Consider the following 18,538-nt stretch of genomic DNA (forward strand, 5'->3'; position numbering starts at 1 on the left):
ACAGTAACCCAGAGATATTGTCTGTTTCCCAAATGGCACACTATTCCTTATATAGTGCACTAATAGGGTGTCCCTATTAGTGCAATCTGCAAGGTGTTGAAAGCATTACATAGGGATGCTGGCCCATGTTGACTTCAATACTTCCCACAGTTGTGTCAAGTTGGCGGTATGTCCTTTAGGTGGTGGACCATTCTTGATACACACATGAAAAACCCAGCAGCGTTGCAGTTCTTGACACAAACTGGTGCGCCTGGCAACTTCTCCCGAGTGGCGCAGCGGTCTAAGGCACTGCATTTCTGAACTAATTTCTGCCGTGATTGGGAGTACCATAGGCCGGCGCACAATTGGTCCTGTGTCGTCCGGGTTAGGGTTTGGCCGGGGTAGGCCGTCATTGTAAATAAGATTAACTGACTTGCCTAGTTAAATAAAGGTTCAATAAATAAAAAATGTAAATACTACCATACCCTGTTCAAAGGCACTTAAATATGTTGTCTTGCCCATTCACCCACTGAATTGGTCACATGCACAATCCATGTCTCAATTGTCTCAGGGCTTAAAAATCCTTCTTTAATCTGTCTCCTCCCCTTCATCTATACTGATTGAAGTGGATTTAACAAATTACATCAATAAGCGATTATAGCTTTCACTTGGAATCACCAGGTCAATCTATGCCATGGAAAGAGCAGATGTTTTAATGTTCTGTACACTCCGTGTATTGATTCCTGTTCTGAAGACAGTGAGTTTCCAAGGCAGATTTCCAGGGTGGTCACTGAGGTGATTTTATATGGGATGATCGCTCATAATTCAAGTCAGACAGATTCATGGGGAAATCAAATCAGACTCCCAGACAGAGTGAAGGCTGAGCTGAAGCAGCAATATTATCTCCGCCATGCAGCACAATTCTTCATTGACCTATATAACATTTCTCCTTCCTGACAGTTCCCCTCCCATTTACACCGCTCTCTTTTGGGTTGTTCTCTGGGGTTTCTCTCCTTTCTTTCTGTCTTTCTTTCTCTGTGCTCTTATGTCTCAATCTCTCTCCCTCCCTCCCTCTGTCTGTCTCTCTTTATCTCTCTCTTTTGGGTTGTTCTCTGGGGTTTCTACCTCTCTCTCTGTCTTTCTCTCTCTGCAGTCAGGGATCAAAATCAAAGTTCCTTTTAAAAAATGAGGCACTGAGCAAATACCAGGTCTGCTGAGCGCAAACTTGAACATTGTGAAAATTCTCTGCAACTTCCGGTGCGTGTTTACATTGAACAATGAGGCTGTAACCCACTTTAAATTACAGTTTTAACAGAGGCCAAGTAGACTACTGTGGCTATTTGATCATAATGTAGGCCTACCAGAGTGGCCTGCCATCAACAACAATGGAGAAAAAGGCATCCCATCACATTTTAAAATGGAAATAGTTGTTCTATCATTCAGCCTACAGTAGCAGCAAATGTGTTCAATGGTGGTCTACATTCAATTAAACTTTTGAAAAAACATGCAGGGCTTGACATTAACCTGTTTATCCACATATCTTTCAGACAAGGAGGTGATTGAAAATGTTCTTGTGTTGTTTAATGCAAGAAACCACTTTTTAAAAAAACTCTCATTTATTATTCCCATACCATTATTACAGAGAATCAGTCAAATTATGCTACCCTCTGCCTATTGGTTACTTAGCTTATTCAAGACCATCTCAAAATATAACACTGCCCCTTTAAGACATAAAAAAGCTCTACCTGATTCCCTTTTCAAAGATGGCTAAAAATCCACAGATGTTGTGCTCTTGTAGGAAGCAACCACTCCCCCATTGTTGACTAGAAATTAGCTATAACTGGGCTAATAACTCACTAACTGGCAAAGAATATGAACAAATGTGCACAGGTGGCTACATGCAGCTATCGCATTGATCTCAAAACAAACGCATCTACTCGAGACCGCTCATGCTGTAAACACAGTCCAGTTCAAAGTGAATCGCACAGATCCATATATGGCAATTGCTATTTGCATATAAGCCTACTGCACCTCTGATTGGTTATGGTGCACCAGTCTGCGTAGAGTCGTGCCTGTCAATGCAATTAAATCCTACTCCAATGCGCTCTGCCTACAAGAAAATCTGTTGTTTGTTTTGCATACTAAGTCTTGCATAATTCGTTTTGTTTCGGTATGTTACATTGAAAGTGGCTAATAGTGCGTTGATTCGAGCATAATTCCCACAGTAGAGCGAAAAGTTTGTGTTAACTAACTAAAGTTGAGTTAACTTCAATCTCGTGAATCTCTGTGTGGGCTGATATTTCTTCGGCCAGGCAGTCGAGGGGAGCTGCTTGCCCGTGCAGCTTAAAGGGAACATTGATTACAATACTTTATCTTCTCAACCTAGAATCTGAACTGTCAGGGAAAATTCAGTAAAAACAACTCCAGAAATGCACCGAAATCTCAATTCACCAGACTGTTGTCTCATTATGTCTTCAGAAATGTAATTAAGTAATGAAGACGGCTTTCAGCCTTCCGTGTCTCCAAAAAAAGGTTTGCTTGATTAGGCATCGACCATTGGGACATTTCTGTCTGTGACGATATGAATTTGGGGTGCTGCTAAAGTGAGTTAAATGTGAAGGAAGTTAAGGCACGGACCCAATTACAGTGTGATGCTGTCACACACACACACATACATACGCATGCATTCACTCACACATACATGCACACATACTTCCACACACGTGCGAACACACACGCACACACAGGGAGACTACCTCATCATTAAGAATCCATCATTCTCTCATCTTTCTACCCCTGAGAAACTCTTCAATATTCTTCTGGCAAAATTATGCATATTTATACATACATCCTTTCCACTTCACTAAATGTCATTGTAAATGTTTCTTCTTCTAATGAAGGCATTCTAGTCTTTTACTCTTATTTTCTCCATCTCTTCCTATTCCTAGTGCTCTTCCTCCAAGTTCCTGCCTGTGAGTTTTAGTCCTCTGCTAATTCCATTCAACCTTAGTTTCACCTCGCACAATGAGCCTCTGAGGAGAATCCAATCAAATGTTATTTGTCACATGCTTCACAAATAACAGGTGTATACTAACAGTGAAATGCTTACTTAAAGGGCCCTTTCCAACCACGCAGAGAGAAAAATAGTAGCAGTAGCAGCAGAGTATGTGATGAGTCAAACTGAACAAATATATAAATGCAACATGTAAAGTGTTAGTCCCATGTTTCATGAGCTGAAATAAAATATCCCAGAAATATTTCATATGCACAAATGCATATTTCTCTCAGATCTTGTGCACAAATCTGTTTACATTCCTGTTAGTGAACATTTCTCCTTTGCCAAGATAATCCATCCACCTGACAGGTGTGGCATATCAAGAAGCTGATTAAACAGCATGATCATTACACAGGTGCACCTTGTGCCGGGGACAATAAAATGCCACTCTAAAATGTGCAGTTGTGTCAAACATAATGCTACAGATGTCTCAAGTTTTGAAGGAGCATGCAATTGGCATGCTGACTGCAGGAATGTCCACCAGAGCTGTTGCCATAGAATTGAACATTAATTTCTCTACCATAAGCTGCCTTTCACATTATTTTAGAGAATTTGGCAGTACATTCAACCGGTCTGACAACCCCAGACCAAGTGTAACCACACCAGCCTAGGACCTCCACATCTGGATTCTTCACCTTCAGGATCGTCTGAGACCAGCCACCCAGACAGCTAATGAAACAGAGTATTTCTGTCTGTAATTAAGCCCTTGTGTGTAAAAACTGATTGACTGTGCCCCTGCCCAGTCATGTGAAAAGGATTAGGGCGTAATGAATTTATTTGAATCGACTGATTTCCTTATCAACTGTAACTCAGTAAAATAGTTGAAATCGTTGCATGTTGCATTTATTTTTTTCTTCAGTACAGTAAGTACAAAATGGGGTCAATACTGATAGTCCAATGGCTAACTATTCAGCAGTTTTATGGCTTGGGGGGTAGAAGCTGTTCAGGGTCCTGTTGGTTATAGACTTGGTGCATTGGTACGGCTTGCCGTGAGGTAGCAGAGAGAGAAGTCTATGACTTGGGTGGCTGGAGTCTTGGACAATTTAGGCCTTTCTCGGACACTGCCTGTAGGCAGAAAAGCTCTCTTTGCTTCCAATTACTTCCAATCTTGATCTTATGGAGGCATTATGGGACTCAGTATACAGGGGTAGTTCTCAGGGTCTCCCTTGTTCCCATGATGCAACCAAAGTTGAGGTCACAGACTATGAAAGAGCCAATGCCATCTGAGAAAGCTTTGTCCGACCCAGACGGAAAATATAAAGTCAGAACATTTTCTAGAAGTTCAGCATTGAGTGATGCCCCCCAAAAATGTATATGCTCTCACACACACAAAAACACACAGCCTAGATCAAAACCATCGTTTCAGATATACAGTTGTATGTGAATTGTTAGGGAAAATAATTACCAACAGCTGCCAAAAGTGTAAATTAATCTAACCACCACATCAACTACTTCACAATAATGCTGAAAGAAGAGGTAAAGCTGCAGTAGAGGTGACTGTCTGATAACGATACATTCGAAAATATCACCCGTTTTCACAAAGGAAATACATTTACATTTACATTTAAGTCATTTAGCAGACGCTCTTATCCAGAGTGACTTACAAATTGGTGCATTCACCTTATGATATCCAGTGAAACAACCACTTTACAATAGTGCATCTAAATATTTTAAGGGGGGGGGGTAGAAGGATTACTTTATCCTATCCTAGGTATTCCTTAAAAAGGTTGGGTTTCAGGTGTCTCCGGAAGGTGGTGATTGACTCCGCTTACCTGGCGTCGTGAGGGAGTTTGTTCCACCATTGGGGTGCCAGAGCAGCGAACAGTTTTGACTGGGCTGAGCGGGATCTGTACTTCCTCAGAGGTAGGGAGGCGAGCAGGCCAGAGGTGCATGAACGCAGTGCCCTTGTTTGGGTGTAGGGCCTGATCAGATCCTGAAGGTACGGAGGTGCCGTTCCCCTCACAGCTCCGTAGGCAAGCACCATGGTCTTGTAGCGGATGCGAGCTTCAACTGGAAGCCAGTGGAGAGAGCGGAGGAGCGGGGTGACGTGAGAGAACTTGGGAAGGTTGAACACCAGACGGGCTGCGGCGTTCTGGATGAGTTGTAGGGGTTTAATGGCACAGGCAGGGAGCCCAGCCAACAGCGAGTTACAGTAATCCAGACGGGAGATGACAAGTGCCTGGATTAGGACCTGTGCCGCTTCCTGTGTGAGGCAGGGTCGTACTCTGCGGATGTTGTAGAGCATGAACCTACAGGAACGGGTCACCGCCTTGATGTTAGTTGAGAACGACAGGGTGTTGTCCAGGATCACGCCAAGGTTCTTAGCACTCTGGGAGGAGGACACAATGGAGTTGTCAACCGTGATGGCGAGATCATGGAACGGGCAGTCCTTCCCCGGGAGGAAGAGCAGCTCCGTCTTGCCGAGGTTCAGCTTGAGGTGGTGATCCGTCATCCACACTGATATGTCTGCCAGACATGCAGAGATGCGATTCGCCACCTGGTTATCAGAAGGGGGAAAGGAGAAGATGAATTGTGTGTCGTCTGCTTAGCAATGATAGGAGAGACCATGTGAGGATATGACAGAGCCAAGTGACTTGGTGTATAGCGAGAATAGGAGAGGGCCTAGAACAGAGCCCTGGGGGACACCAGTGGTGAGAGCACGTGGTGCGGAGACAGATTCTCGCCACGCCACCTGGTAGGAGCGTCCTGTCAGGTAGGACGCAATCCAAGCGTGAGCCGCGCCGGAGATGCCCAACTTGGAGAAGGTGGAGAGGAGGATCTGATGGTTCACAGTATCAAAGGCAGCCGATAGGTCTAGAAGGATGAGAGCAGAGGAGAGAGAGTTAGCTTTAGCAGTGCGGAGCGCCTCCGTGACACAGAGAAGAGCAGTCTCAGTTGAATGACTAGTCTTGAAACCTGACTGATTTCGATCAAGAAGGTCATTCTGAGAGAGATAGCAGGAGAGCTGGCCAAGGACGGCACGTTCAAGAGTTTTGGAGAGAAAAGAAAGAAGGGATACTGGTCTGTAGTTGTTGACATCGGAGGGATCGAGTGTAGGTTTTTTCAGAAGGGGTGCAACTCTCGCTCTCTTGAAGACGGAAGGGACGTAGCCAGTGGTCAAGGATGAGTTGATGAGCGAGGTGAGGTAAGGGAGAAGGTCTCCGGAAATGGCCTGGAGAAGAGAGGAGGGGATAGGGTCAAGCGGGCAGGTTGTTGGGCGGCCGGCCGTCACAAGACGCCAGATTTCATCTGGAGAGAGAGGGGAGAAAGAGGTCAAAGCACAGGGTAGGGCAGTGTGAGCAGAACCAGCGGTGTCGTTTGACTTAGCAAACGAGGATCGGATGTCGTCGACCTTCTTTTCAAAATGGTTGACGAAGTCATCCGCAGAGAGGGAGGAGGGGGGGGGAGGAGGATTCAGGAGAGAGGAGGAGGTGGCAAAGAGCTTCCTAGGGTTAGAGGCAGATGCTTGGAATTTAGAGTGGTAGAAAGTGGCTTTAGCAGCAGAGACATTGGAATGACAAGTGGACTACACGTCTCGAATGTTCAGAAAGTTAAGCTTACGTTGCAAAAATCTTATTGACTAAAATGATTAAAATGATACAGTACTGCTGGCTGGTGAAGTAGGCTAGCTAGCAGTGGCTGCGTTGTTGACTTTGTTTGAAAGTGTAGCTGGCTAGGTAACCTCGATAACTGGCTAGGTAACCTCGATAACCTCGATAATTACTCTAAACTACACAATTATCTTAGATACAAAGACAGCAAAGACAACTATGTATCTAGCTAGCACTACACTAATCAAATCGTTCCGTTGTAATGTATTATTCGTTTCTACAGTGCTGCTAGTCGGTAGAAGTTGACTAGCTAGCTAGCAGTTGTTGACTAGGTAGGAGAAGGGTGGCGGCGGCGACGAAAATAGCTGGCTAGCTAACCTCGATAATTACTCTAAACTACACAATTATCTTAGATACAAAGACAGCAAAGACAACTATGTAGCTATCTAACACTATATTAATCAAATCGTTCCGTTGTAATGTATTATTAGTTTCTACAGTGCTGCTAGTCGGTAGAAGTTGACTAGCTAGCCAGCGGTTGTTGACTTAGTAGGAGAACGGTGGCGTGGCGCGGCGGACGAAAATAGCTGGCTAGCTAACCTCGATAACTACTCTAAACTACACAATTATCTTAGATACAAAGACAGCAAAGACTACTATGTAGCTAGCTAACACTACACTAATCAAATCGTTCCGTTGTAATGTATTAGTTTCTACAGTGCTGCTAGTCGGTAGAAGTTGACTAGCTAGCTAGCAGTTGTTGACTTAGTAGGAGAACGGTGGCGCGGCGCGGCGGACGAAAATAGCTGGCTAGCTAACCTCGATAATTACTCTAAACTACACAATTATCTTAGATACAAAGACAGCAAAGACAACTATGTAGCTAGCTAACACTACACTAATCAAGTCGTTCCGTTGTAATGTAATAGTTTCTACAGTGCTGCTATTCGGTAGAAGTTGGCTAGCTGGCTAGCTAGCAGTGTTGACTACACAGTTCACCGTCTACATCAGTTCACCGTCTCACCTCATACTGTATTGGAGCAGCAACAGCTGACTGCTCGGTTCAACATCAGTTCACCGTCTCACCTCATACTGTATTGGAGCAGCAGCAGCTGACTGCCCGGTTCAACATCAGTTCACCGTCTCACCTCATACTGTATTGGAGCATCAGCAGCTGACTGCCCGGTTCAACATCAGTTCACCGTCGTTCAACCCACTAAAATAGATCTAATATTAATATTACCATACAAATTCATAAAGGTTTTCTATGGCATTGTCTATATTAGCATAAGCTATGGTTCCGGCAGTTACTTGTTACACGGAGTGGAACAGGGGAACCCAAGAGCAGACTCAGACGAGGAAACTGGGATGAAGTAACCAAGGTATTTATTGAAACACAGGGGGAAGATGGAGAGCAGGCCAGGGGAAGATCGGGTGGGTTGCAGAACCAGAGGGGAGTCCAAGGGAGTAGTAGAGTGGGGAATCCAAGACAGAGTAGCAGGATGACGAGACATGGAGCTGGAGACAGGGACCAGAGTCAGGAACTGTAGCGGAGAGAAAAACAGAGTCAGGCAAGGAAAACAGGCACAACAGGAGCTAACAGTAACAAACAGCGAGAAGCATAGACTGGCTGAGCAGAGATTATGATCTGGCAGCGTGGAAGTGGCAGGACTGAGTATTTGTAGACGTCTTGATTATGAAACAGGTTGCAGCTGCCCTGACTCCAGCACACCTGTCTCCGCCCACACACGCACACACACACACACACACACACACACACACACACACACACACACACACACAGAGAGAGAGAGACAGAGAGACAGAGAGAAAGAGAGGTGGCAGGTCAAGGAGACAAAGGATGAGCAGTAGAGGGCGTGGCAGAAGCAGATGTAACATTACTGTTCATATAGCAGGATTAACCAGTGTGAATTTCTGGGCTCAGTGTGCAATACCATAGGCTTGATATGACATCAGGACTGGCACCACACACCCAGTAATTTGAGGCATGGCTGAAAATATTGCCTTTATTGTGCAGCTGTAACTGGAAAACTGAAATGCCGGGCCCTCCTCGAAAGGGTGGCCATATTTTGTCTGAATTTCAAATGGCACACGATTCCTTATAAAGTCCGCTACTTTGAAAAAAAAGTAGTTCACTAAATAGGGAATATGGTGCCATTTTGGGACGTAGACCTACATTAACCCTGACTGAGTACAGTCTATTTTCCATTGATGAGAAAATAAATAATGAAATCTTTCAGCCTGAGTTTGTATTGAATAAATGAACATGTGTTTTGGTCAATGGGGCAGTACTCTTCTGTTTCAGGGAAAGAAGAAGAAGGAAGAAGAAGGCAAGGCTCCCCTAATGAAATCAGACCGTCAACTCAGCTCACGATGGAGCAAAAAATATAATGTCTGTCTTTGTGCTTTGGCTAATTATTCCAGGAATGTATTAAAGATTACTGTGGGATATGAAGGAACAAATCCTTTAAATGGCTCTCTCATTGTTCCCTCATAATCCCCCTCATTTCACATATGGCAGTAGGCAGCCGGCCCTTGTGAAATTACCCCGTCCCATTATTCCAAAGCCTTGTTATCCACAAGACACACAAGTCTAGTTAGTGGCGCTTTGATAGAGGGGCTCAATACCTCTCTAAAGTAGAGTGTTATCTGCAAAAGGGGGAATTACCAGTGGTGAGTGGAAAAAAGCAGCTCATTCCTTTCTCTCTAGGAAGACTACAGACAGTTACCATTAGCCTGGCTAGTGCCGTGATTGTCTTATCTTGCTCCATTTTTTTATAGGGCTATGGCATATAAAATAAAATAAAACACAAAAAACACCCCATTTAATATTAGCAATTTATTTGAAGAAGAGTGGTATCTATAAACTTCAGTATTTTTTATTTTTATTGGTGTTCATCATTTTTAGGCCTATACAGTCCTCATATAGGCTATAAGCCTATTATTCTACATTCTTAAGCAGGCTGATGTGAAGACCAGAAATCCAAGTTGTACAATGTTTTATGTAATGAATTGATCATATGCAGTATAAAAATGAAACCCTTTTTGATTTTGATAACTTTCACTGTACCAGAGAAATGTTTTCTGCATTGTGAGTTTGATTGAATGAGGACCCAAGACTCTATTCATAATTATAAACTGGGTGGTTACAGCCCTGGATGTTGATGGGCTGAAAGCTGTGGTACCAAGCGTGTGACAAAACATTTATTTTTTACTGTTCTAATTACATTGGTAACCAGTTTATAATAGCAATAAGGCAACTTTGGGGTTTTTACATTATGACCAATATACCATGGCTAAGGGCTGTATCCAGGCATTCTGCATTGCGTAGTACACAGTAGTGACGCGTGGGTAAAATCACTGCGGAAGCCCCGTATTCCAAGCTATGCGTTGTGATAATTTCGCTGTTCGCTCTGTAACCTGTTCATTCATATGCCTTGCGACTCTGATATATACGTAGGCCTAAAGGCCGAGACAATAAGAAGACAGTGGCAGCATAGATTAAACCACACGTGTGTTTTATCACGAAACCGGATAGCAACCTCTGTCCAGTAAAGTCCACAAAGCATATTGCATGTACCGTAACAGACATGACCTACAGCATGGTCAAGCAAATTAATGTTTCTGACATTTTCGGAGCACTAAACAATTATTGTTTTAGAGCCACAAATAGTTACTGCAAGTGGCAAATAAAACAGGAGCTAGCTCCACCATTTCAACCATCAAATCATCTCTGCTTAGTCTAACACAGTGACAACTAAAAGATACCAAAAACAATTTAGTCCAATCACCGTAAGCTAAATACGATGTGGCTGTCCATGGTTCTGATTTCTTTGTGTGTGTGTGTGTGTGTGTGTGTGTGTGTGTGTGTGTGTGTGTGTGTGTGTGTGTGTGTGTGTGTGTGTGTGTGTGTGTGTGTGTGTGTGTGTGTGTGTGTGTGTGTGTGTGTGTGCGTGTGTGTGTGCCATCCTTCTCTCTTTCATGTTGACAAAACGGTCTATCACTCTGTCATACAGTACACGCTTTTATTTTTTGTTGTCCTAGGCTACCTGGCTAAAATGCTTGCTCGTTAGCCTAACTTCCATTCATGGGCAACATTAGCTAGTTAGTTAACATTAGCCTTCTACATCTTGAACTTCCATCCTCTCAGGCCAAGAACACAACAATGTATGACTTAATGGTTGGATCAGAATTGCCGTTATAATCATTGGCCAGTACGGAGAATTAAGTAAAACCACAAGTCCAAATACCTATCTCCATCCATGGTTAATTTAGGAAAGGGACAGTTTTAGCTAGCTGGCTAGCTAGCCACCAGAGGACAAAAACACAACGAGATGTATGCTCTCAATGGGATTTGATAGGAGTGACGCCAAATCCAAGCTGGCTTCCTTTGACACTGTTTATTAGCTAGACGCTGATTGACACATTTTTTTCATACTTTTTTTATCAACGGAGGCCAAATGCTCGCTGGCTTCCCTCGCATTCAATGCTACGGGCTGCAACAATGTCATACTCGTTTGGACCAAACAGCATCTGATAGATGGCCTACACTTAGAGATACAGAGGGGCGCTGTTTCGCTCACTCGGATACTTTCTCCTGTGAGACACAGTAGATTGAGCCACTTGCTAATTGAAGGAAAATGATGAAACACAGAAAGATGAGAGATACATGATTTGATGTAAAAAAAAATATATATTGGTCCATTTTTGGGGGGAAGCCTGGTTTTTGTTTGCATCAATGAATACATGCCAGCAGTCGTACATAAGAACAGCTCTTAGCCGTGATATATTGGCCAAATACAGTGCATTTGGAAAGTATTCAGACCCCTTTACTTTTTCCACATTTTGTTACGTTACATCCTTATTAAAAAATGTATTCAATTGTTCCCCCCCTCTCATCAATCTACACACAATACCCCATAATGACAAAGCAAACACTTTTTTTCGAAAATTTTGCAAATGTATTAAAAATAAAAAACTGAAATATACTATTTACTTAAGCATTCAGACCCTTTACTCAGTACTTTGTTGAAACACCTTTGGCAGCGATTACAGCCTTGAGTCTTCTTGGGTATGGTGCTACAAGCTTGGCACACCTGTATTCGGGGAGTTTCTCCCATTTGCAAAAAAAATCTAAAAACCTGTTTTCGCTTTGTCATTATGGGGGGTTGTGTGTAGATTGATGAGGAACACTTTTTTCATCGATTTTAAAATAAGGCTGTAATGTAACAAAATGTGGAAAAGGAGAAGGGGTCTGAATGCTTTCCGAATGCACTGTACCATACCCCCTCAGGCCTTATTGCTTAAGTATACACTTGTTTGCAAAAATAGAAGTCTTATAGGCATTAGGGAATTCCCCAAGATGCCTCCATACCACCTGCTTTAACCTTATCGTGTGAGCTCTCAGTCGGTGTGCCACCCTGGTGTGTTGAAAATGCAGTCTGAGTCAATATTTCAGCAATTCTTTTCATGCGTTGGATGAGATTCATTTCAATATGACGGCAATGGGAGTTAAATCTTTATGTAAATGATTAACAATCTCCAAAGTCCTTTTGGAACGTCGTGTGTTCAGCTTGTTTAAATTGTCATGTCAATCAATAACTCACATTTTTTTTATTTTCACAAGACATTATTCAAATCATGACACAGAGTTTGTTTATCCTACTTCTTGGTCAATATGAAGTTCCAAACACACAGGGTTGAGTGCGACCTATGCGCGCTCCCCAGCCCAGGTCTCAACAGTACTAGACACTTCAAGATGCCGGTCAATATTACATTTGAATTTCAACACATTCAACGTGAGAGCTTCAGAAGACTAATATCCTTTAATGTAGAGAATGAGCTAAATGATTGGCAGCTGTAATGTCAGTGCTAATGATGCGGGTGTGTTCAGATGTGTCCTACTCTAATCCACTTTGTGACACAGATCTATGTACAGAGTCTAATCTGTAGACTGCGACGGCATTTTAATCTGCAACTCGATTGCCGATGCAACCCCCTGGTAAAGGCGCGTGTGACTGGCTAGCTGGGTCTCGAGACTCCAGAGACTCCAAACCAGTCCTGTGTTCTCAGCAGCGCTACAGTAGCGGAAAACAGCAGTCAGAAACAAGAGTGGTGCGAGATGCGCAGTACAGATAGAGCAATAAGGAATCGGCCTACATTCAATTCAATGCATACAATCAATCAAGGATCTATACAGGAGATATCTTCTCCAATGCTGTGATTTTTTTGACTGGCTGTCTATTACCGGCGCAGAGCTGTTCATTGTCAGGGCAAATCCCGTGTCCCTCACTTGTGACAGCGGAAAGGTGGCTGTCTATGCACTGAGTTGAGTCTCGGAGATATCGGCAGCGGCTGCGTGCCTTTGAGCGGAGCCAAGGAGTTGCACTACAGGGCTGCCCCGGACCGGTCCCAGCGTAAGGTTGCAAACATACAAGCTATTGATTGACTGGTAAAATACTTGGAAATTGACTACCTCTCTCATCAGCTGTGGAGACCTGTCCTTTCCTGTGGTGATTTTGATGTTTACGGATTTGGGAAAGAAGTCCGCAGCATTTGATAGAGAGAAAGAGAGAGGGGTTACTGTCAGCCTGCCGACAGCTGCTTCGCTTCGATATTGGATACACATGGGGTTGTGAGTGAGTCTACGAGACACAGGTGATTGCCGTTTGCTTGCGTTACGTGGCTGGGTTTAAATCAGGAGAGGCAGGACAATTTTGCTAAATGGAGAGCACTGGGTGAAGAATGTGCTTAGCTTTCATTCACATGGTTTTGAAAATACACTCAATTTAAGTATTATCTCTCTGAACAGCATAGCACGCAAGGAATGCAAGTTGCGTGGTGTCTATACGAATATTGCTTTAAATGTTGAATTACTCTGTAATTCAGATTTCCACACGTAAGGAATGTTAGACGCCTTTGGATTCGTGTCAGAGAAGTTGCATACGATTTTATCCTAGATGTGACTTGGTGAGCATAGCAGCTTGTCGAAAGCATTTCATATTGAATATAATTCCTTCTTTTGTGCAATGCCACAAGAACAGACAGTTTGAAAAGCCAAATTGCTTGATGCTTTGCACTTCTATTGGTTTTCCCTAAGTTTCAATGTGACGTTTTAATGAATGTTCTATCATGATTCATGCTTTAACTTTAGGTTGTCATTGTAAATAAGAATGTGTTCTTAACGGACTTGCCTAGTTAAATAAAGGCCCAAAAAATACAAAATAAAATACAAAATGTTTTTACAAGTAGTATATATAAGTAGCCCATTAATGGGTAAAAATAGATCGATGTTAAAATATGTGAATATTTCAAATGAATATCTCTTCTAGAATGATAATTCGATATTGAATACAAAATCGAATTGAGGCTATTCTCTCCTAGGGAGCTCTATTTATTCCGAATTAGCATAGTAACTCTGAGAGAAGTCGTTTGGCACACAAACATCCAAGTTTCGGAGGCAGACAGTGGTCTATGTTATTGTTATCCAGTAGTGATGTTTGTTAGCATAGTTAATTAGGGAGTTTAGTGGCATCTTACACATTGTGACAGTCCATCTCCTAGGGGAGGGATAGTGAAAGAGAGAGAGCGCCCTCGCGATCTGCGAGGGAGAGCGAGTCTAGTGAGTCTCGGAGTAGGAGCCGAGACCTCCTCCGCTAATAAAGAGAGAGGTTGCTTCCAAAGGTTGGGCTTTGCACATTTGTAATCAAACCAATCAGAGAACCCTCTGAGATTTCGGCTAGAGCAGTCAGGCTGAGGCAGGCAGCACACTATTTCAAAAGAAGAAAAGCGTTCTCAAATTAGGGGGTGTATCCATCGCTTTAAGCCCCTTTTATGGCAATGCCTTTCGCCAGATGTTAGTATTACTAGTTCGTGTCCTGTCAGATTTGAGAATGAGCAGGGCGCGAAGGGGCACAACACGAGCTTGATTTGATGATCTGCTCAATTTTGAAACGAATATCCTCACCACTGCTGCTGCTTACTCTTAATATTTATTTCCATTTAGCACCGACGGTTTACCTCTTGACTTGTCATCGTTTCCAAGGAGTTGAAACGGGAGTTGTTGGTGCTGGTGCCTGGGATTTGTACTTCTTCCTTTGCTAGCTCCGATGACTTGTGTGGAGGAAATGGCAACGCCAGCGTTCGAGAGAGGAACTCAACTGGAAGAGGAGAGAGGAAACCGGAGCTGAATGACAGGATGCAGCAGACAACCTGAGACATATCCAGACACATTTCAACTGCCTCAGTCAAGACACTTCTGCATTATTTGTTTTCCTTCAGCCCCAAGCTTGAAAATAAGGAAGACTAACACGGCCTGAAAAACCTTGGGAGGAGTTTTATTTAGGTTCGTTTTTGGTTTTTTGTTTTTCCTATGAATATTTTTCTTACAAAACAAGGATGCATTGTGGATTAGTGCTGTTCCTCTTAATGGACATCTTCTTCGTTGCTAAAGCGTTCAAAAATGGTAAGTGACAACTATTATATGCTGGGATACTTTTCCTGATGTTGATAAAGGCACAGTGCAGCCACAAACATGATTTAGGTGTGTTTTATATATCCACACAATGAGGTTAGAATAATTCTCTGAAATTGTGAAAATTATGATAATACCATTTTAGTGTAGCCATTTTAGTGTAGCCAAACAGTTGTTTGAAAAGACAGCCTGAAATGTCAGCCTGTTTTGGTGGGATGGAGTTTTGGCATGCCTGGTGACATCACCAGGTGGTAAATTAGTTATTAGACAAATAAAAAGAGAGTTCCAAACTTAATTGTTATTTGATATTGAGACAAAAACTGCTGCATTTGACCTTTAAGGACACATGAGTCTCAAAACCTCCATGCATTCACCTGTCAAGTCTTCCCCGCGGGTCAGTGTTGTCATTGCCACCGGCTTATTATTTGAGTGTGCAGGTTCTTCTATTTTTGTAGAATATTATGAAAAGAGTCTGTCAAAGTTTGGGTACAGTAGTAGGCTGTAGCATATAGGCGACACTTAGACTAATTGTTTCATTTCTATGAGTAAACTTATTTACGAGAAAAACTAAAGAGAGACAAAGAAAGAACTAGCTATATTTCCCATTCTCTTGAACATCGCTATTGTCACCTATCATTTTCAAAACTAATTTCAAGTAGCCTACTTTACATGGCAGATTGTAGTTATAATCCAAACGCATGACTGCGCACACATAAATTAAGATGAACTGATAGGGTAATTTGGGCTACTTGAAGTGGCTTGCCTCTAGACACAAGAAAGGCGCGTTATTCTCTGGCGCTTGGAGAAGTGTTCTGTATGAAAATAAAAATACGTTTTATAAGGCGATAATCATTTGTTAATAAAGTTTAGTCCGCAAACGCAAATAGGTGGCGTAGATAATTGGTGATAGGCCTGTGTTTTCATACCCCCAATTCACAAATAAATGTAGCCTACATATGCTCGCCACATTTAATCTGGGAAATACTCGGGTTTATAATACTTTCGAATTGTTTGGCGTTATTGCCATATGATATATTGTCTACAAGTCACATGGCACCATATCGGCCATTCCTATCGAAGCTCAACCAAACCCCGCACAGCCACAGTGTAGTATCCGTTCCCCGTTCACTCTCAGACCTCTACATTAATCAATTACTTCCTGCCAGGGCATATGGCCCTTAGTCATTACGAGTTGTTCTAGCTAATTACTGTTGGTGACATTTCACAGACTTAAACATTTTTCAAGCGTAAAAGTAAGAACATCTATAATTTTCACTTGGGCTATAAGTGACTAACATATTCATCCTAACCGTTATGCCCCAACATAAAACACCAATAGTGATCGATAATAACACGAAATAAGAATAATAACACTAATTACACTTTTGGTAATGTTTGTGAACAACTGTATAGTTTAACGTCAAGCCTGTAAAAAGTGTATGATCTCATCTGAGCAACTAATACATTTAAAATGTATTTCGAGAGCTTGGCACTATAAGGTTCTATCAGAAACAATGTGATTCTGAGATAATTAGCTTGAATTAAATTAGACCTTTTTATATTGTATTCTTTTTAATTTAACAACCTAAATTGGACTACATAAAGTACTGCACAGGTAGAGAACATTGAACAGAACAAGGTTTGTCAATAACAACATTTTTACAAAAATGCAGATCGAACCACAGTCCCAAACTTTCGATTTCTCAGATTTGAGGGAAATAGGCTCCCTAATTGTTAGCATTTTGATGGTCAGAAAGGATTTACCTTACCCGTGCGTCTTTACGCATGTAGCCTAGTTAAGACATCTTTAAACAATGTAGGACAATATTTGTATGGCGTGGGTGGACCTATAAATGATGCTCCTGAATTTACTTTTATAATGATTGTTTTGACATTCAGATCAACTCAAATCCAGGTTTATTTTGAACAGATCCCCCTCATCTCCATCTCTACAATAATATAGCCTATAGTTTAGAAAACCTAGGCTATAATTGCTTATAACACATACTCTTGACAACATTATTGACTCATTTAATCCCTGTAGGCTATCTGCGTTGCTTTGGGCTGTTGTGCTGACTGTATTTTTTTTCCATGTTCTTTCTTGCAGACAAGTGTGGGGACAACATCAGAATAGCGAATGCGAATTACCTCACTTCACCTGGCTATCCGGCATCATATTTGCCATCTCAGAAATGCGTTTGGGTGATTACAGCGCCTGGACCTCACCAGAGAATTCTAATCAACTTTAACCCGCATTTTGATCTCGAGGACAGAGAGTGCAAGTAAGTTGGCTGCCCTCTACTCCACTCGTGCATATTGTACATGAAAGCCCGCCATCTAGTGGTCGTGGAATTCTTGAGCGCGCAGTACTGGGCAACATGAGTATTACAAAAAAATCCTTGGTTTGGAGTTTCTTTGCTGGTCATTGTTTGAGAGTAATTGTATTACTATGTTGTAATATTTTTCCTGTTATCATGGTTTCACATCATTGAGGAAGTAAGCCCATTAGTGAATGTCTAAACTTTAGTGGATGTTTTAACTCATTACCCTTCTTGCTGGGTTAGTTACAAATCCCTGTTTAACTTTTAAGCTGTAAGGTATTAAACCAGACTAGGGCTAAACGGTTAACCTGGCAGCTGCCTATGAAACCAGAGCTCCACAGTAATGTGATGAACCTGCTGCCTCCCTGTGTCAGTGGTGCCCTGAGGTGAAGCAAGACATGCATTGCCTTAGCCTGGGCTGACTGGCTCTTGCGCTGCGTCTGTCTTTGACTGCGCCCCTACCCTCCACCCTGCTCCCTCTGTCTGTGTGTGTGTGTGTGTGTGTGTGTGTGTGTGTGTGTGTGTGTGTGTGTGTGTGTGTGTGTGTGTGTGTGTGTGTGTGTGTGTGTGTGTGTGTGTGTGTGTGTGTGTGTGTGTGTACGTGTGTGTACGTGTGTGTACGTGTGTGTGTGTGTACGTGTGTACGTGTGTGTGTACGTGCATGTGTGTTCCTTCTGAGCCTTTGTTGATGCTGGAGGCGCAGCTAGAGAACACGCAGAGTGAATACGGCTGGATACTGTTACTGTATCCCATGCACTACGCCCAAGCTCAGCTCTTTCTCTCGCTGCTACGCCCTTTGTGTTTTCGCTGAATACAGTGTAGGTCCAAAGATTGTGCTGTTTTATCATGATCTCTATCCACTGTGCACAGACGTCAGTTCAACAACTATAGTTTTAATTTACATTTGACTGAGTTGTCAACAAATTTGAATTCAAAGTGAAATCAACAAAAAAAGTTGGGTGAAAAAAGAAACTGTATGTATATACCGCTTTATTTGCATCTTTAAAGGGGCAGTCTGCGATTTACTGCCTGGTTGACCGCTCCAGTCTTCCATAGAAGGAACCTGATGGTCCTGACGTCTTCTGGCTCAGGTGTCACTACCCAGCATCTGTTAAAGTTTCCCCAGACCCAAGGTTGC

At 42.6% G+C, this 18,538-nt stretch overlaps 1 long non-coding RNA gene across 1 annotated transcript; it reads right to left on the bottom strand.

Annotated features, from left to right (window-relative positions):
• Positions 1–7,954: 7,954 nt before the first annotated feature.
• LOC129859474 (uncharacterized) lies at positions 7,955–13,343 on the bottom strand. Its single transcript, XR_008760170.1, has 2 exons — positions 13,082–13,343; positions 7,955–8,129 (listed from the first exon to the last, which is right to left on the bottom strand). It is a non-coding gene; the product is annotated as an uncharacterized LOC129859474 (long non-coding RNA).
• Between the last annotated feature and the right edge of the window lie 5,195 nt (positions 13,344–18,538).

This window comes from Salvelinus fontinalis, chromosome 7, assembly GCF_029448725.1.
Source record: "Salvelinus fontinalis isolate EN_2023a chromosome 7, ASM2944872v1, whole genome shotgun sequence".
Classification (NCBI taxonomy): domain Eukaryota; kingdom Metazoa; phylum Chordata; class Actinopteri; order Salmoniformes; family Salmonidae; genus Salvelinus; species Salvelinus fontinalis.